The following is a 3,824-nucleotide window of genomic DNA, read 5'->3' on the forward strand; positions in this document are numbered from 1 at the left end:
GCGGGGGCGGGTCCGCGGGGTTGGTTGGGGGGAGGCCAAGGCGGGGCCTGCAGGGTGGAGAGGGGCTGGGCAGGACCTGGGCGCAGGGGGCAGGACCTTGCAGGGGGGGAGCACCTGCCTGGGGCAGGGGGTGGGGAGGGCTGTCCTGGGTCTTGGGGCAGTGGGAAGGGCAGGGCCAGGGCAACAGGTCTCAGCAGCCCTGGGCGACTTGCCCTCCCTACTGCCAGTATGTTTGAGTAGCTGTGACTTGTGGTGCAAACACCACGTGCCTGGCAGAGCACAGGGAAAGAGGAACTGGGAGAGCAGAGCACAGGGTGGGGGCCGCCCTGCCACCAAGCCCTGGTGCCCCAGTGCAGCCAGTGCAGTTGGCCATGCTCCCACCTGACCTGCACATTCCTCCACCATCAGGGACAAGAGCCTGCGAGGACTCCCCAGGGCTGGAGCCCACCTCGCTTCACCCCCTTGAGAGCCCAGGGTGGCAGGGCCCCAGATGGCGCGACCCAGGGCGGCACACCCCGAGGTGCCGTGGAAAACTGCACAGTCCCTGCAAAGAGACTTTCCCTTGGCTCGATTCTGACTCCATGAGAACTCCTGATGATGGTGCACACGTGATCTCGTCTGGGGAGGAGCAAGTGAATTCTGTCTGTGCGGTCTGCATCAGCTTGCTGGGCAGCAGCAACACAACACCAGACGGGGCAATCTGTAATGGGCAGAAATTCATTCCCCGCAGTTCCAGAGGCTGGAAGTCTAAGACCCAGGCGTCGGCAGGGCCAGTGTTTCCGGAGGCCTGTCCCTTGGTACGCAGATGTGCCTTCCTGCTGCGTCCTCAGTGTCCCTCCTCTGTGCAGCCACCAGTGCCTGGCATCGCTCCAGGCACCCAAATTTCCTCTTAGGAAGACACCAGTCAGACTGGATTAGAGCCTCATTTTTAACTTAATCACCTCTTTAAAGACTCTACCTCCAATTGGAGTCACATTCTGAGGGGCTATGGGTTTAGGGGTTCAACCTATGAATTTGTGGGGACACAATTCAGCCCACAGCATGATAACCCACTTTGCCCCCACTGCCCATTCAACACTCCCAATTACACGTGTGCCTGTCCTTGTACGTCTCCTTCGAGCTGGTCCTGACACCTTCCCCGGCCCCCACTGTGGGCTAAAGAGGCTCCTTAACACAAACTCTGACAGCAGGGGTCGCGGGATGGCCACAGTGCCCTCCAGTGGGACCTTTGTCCTCTCTGCTGCAGCGACCTGGGGTCAGGTCACCGACACCTCCATCTTGCTCAAGCTCAGTCACCTGTCAACACGCCAAATCACTTCCTGCCTCTCCTCACTTCCTGGCCTCTAAGCCAGGGCCATGTCTCTGTGCTTACACTCCTAGGTGACCTCATTGTTCACATGACTTTAAATGTCACCTCCATGTTACCAACTCCAGAACACACAGCTGTGGTCTCCTCTGGGTGGTCCAGGTGCCACCTCACACACGACATATCCAGCACACCTTGCGTACCTCCTGCGCCCCAAACCCGATTCCCCCAAGTCCTCTCGACTCAGTAACCACACCCGTGCAGCATGCTGCTCCAGCCAGAGGCCTAGAGAGTCAGCCCCACCCACCCTTCCCCTTGCTCGTACCCCAGGCTCAGCATGTTTTCCCAAAATGCCCACCTCGCACCACCTCTTTGGCCAGCCCCAACCCTGCCCTGCCCACAATGGCCTCCCGTGACCTCCTCATCCCACTCCTGTGCCTGTCTCCTGAGCCAGAGGCTGCAACAACCCAGCCCGCCCCTCTGGGGGTTACTGAATCCAAAGTCCTCAGCAGCTCCAGGCCCTTAGCCTGCGTCCCCCCTCCCTCCCGTGCTCTCGCCCCGCTGACCCCCTGGGCCCTGTGCGGACTCGGCATGCCCGCTCGTGCCATGCCCTGGGCACCTGCCTGGCTCTGCCTGGATGGCAGCCCTTCAAAGACCCGCCCTGGCCACCCCATTGGAGACAGCGCATATGTCCCTGTGTGTTCCTTATTGCTCCTCACAGCACTGTCACTGTCACACCATCACGGCTTGTCTCCTCGGCCCTTAGAAGGTAAACCCAGGAGGACAGGTGCCTGGAGAAGCACCTGGCCCAGAGCAGACACTCGAACATACTTGGCACAAACAGCAGGGCACAGGATGGACGTAGGGAGAGTCGAGCAAAAACACAGAGTGGAACAGCTGAGCCGTCTAAAGACCAGCTGGCATCGTAGACAAAGCTGTCAGGTCAGCTCGTTCTTGCATAGTTTTGACAGCGGAAACTTGATGTGGCTCACACACCTGGGAGAAAGGCTACTCCAGGTCGGATGATCACCATGAAAGCCTGCCCTGGCCCCAGACATGGTTGCCCAGGATTTATGGTGGCCAGTGGTGATTCTCTTAGAAACACCAGATGACTGTGTGTTCATAGACGCTTTATTCATAACAGGTAAAAAGTGAAAACAGTCCAAATACTCATCAGTAGGAGAATAAGGAAATTGGTATATTTACATGATGGATAATGAAAACAAATTATTGACTTAGGGTGTTTTATTCCATTTTGTGCTGCTCTAACATCACAACCTCAAAAACATTATGTTGAGCAAAAGCAGCCTGAAACAAAAGAATATATACTACAGGATTCCATTTATATGAACTTCTACAACAACCACACTGCCTATTATGAAAACGACGAGAAGCTGTGTATGTGGGAACTTTCTGTGGTGCTAGAAATACTCTCTTTTCCTAATAGTTGCATGGGTGCATGAACTCCTCAGCATCACCTCACTACTTCAGACCTGTACGTTTCCCTGTAAATCATGCCTCAATTTCAAAGGGGATAAAAGAACTTCTGATTTACAACTGTATGAAAAAAGGAGGGAACATAGAAAGTCTATCAATGCCGAAGTTCTCATTCTTACCTTGGTGGTATCTTTTAGTTTCAAGCCCTCCAAAATCAAAAGTTATATTACAATGAGCCTAAACAAACAACATAACTCCAATAGCTCTCCAAATTCTTTATAAACATGCTCCGTGAAGCTGGAAGAAGTTGTTCTTTTGTAACTTGCCATTACTTCCCATAAATGTTTCCAATTGTTGGTTTTTTCCCCTATTCTGAGGTGTTCACTACTATTAACAGTTCACAGAGGCTGGGCACAGTGGCTCATGCTGGTAATCCTAGCACTCTGGGAGGCTGAGGCAGGTGGATTGTTTGAGCCCAGCCTGAGCAAGAGTGAGACCCCGTCTCTACCAAAAATAGCAAGAAGTTTAATTGGACAGCTAAAAATATATACAAAAAATTAGCCGGGCATGGTGGTGCACCTGTAGTCCCAGCTACTCGGGAGGCTGAGGCAGGAGTATTGCTTGAGCCCAGGAGTTTGAGGTTGCTGTGAGCTAGGCTGATGCCACAGCACTCTAGCCCGGGCAACAGAGTGAGACTCTGTCTCAAAAAAGAAAAAAAAAAAACAGTTCGCAGGCCAGTATTAGAAAAGCTTTTTCACATTTTGCCTGCACAGACTGACAGCTGCTGAGGCAAAGCCTGCAGTTCTAGGAGAAAAGGGCTAGGTGGCAGCACCATCCTCTCCCGCTGACACCTCTCGGTGAGTGGAGGGGGGCTGGGGGGGACGCTGCTCCAGGGTCTTGACTGGTTCACTGAGACCTCTGCTCTTCCTAGAACGCGGTTTCAGCAGAAAATACTATGTTACGAGATGATACGCCACTTTCTAAATACAGGTTTTCAAAGGCAGTCTAATTTAAAGATTCCCATAAAGTTCTGCCTGTGGGATTTCAACATTACTCTACAGTCGTGTGCCATATGACGACA

The sequence above is a fragment of the Microcebus murinus genome, chromosome 6, assembly GCF_040939455.1.
Source record: "Microcebus murinus isolate Inina chromosome 6, M.murinus_Inina_mat1.0, whole genome shotgun sequence".
Classification (NCBI taxonomy): Eukaryota; Metazoa; Chordata; class Mammalia; order Primates; family Cheirogaleidae; genus Microcebus; species Microcebus murinus.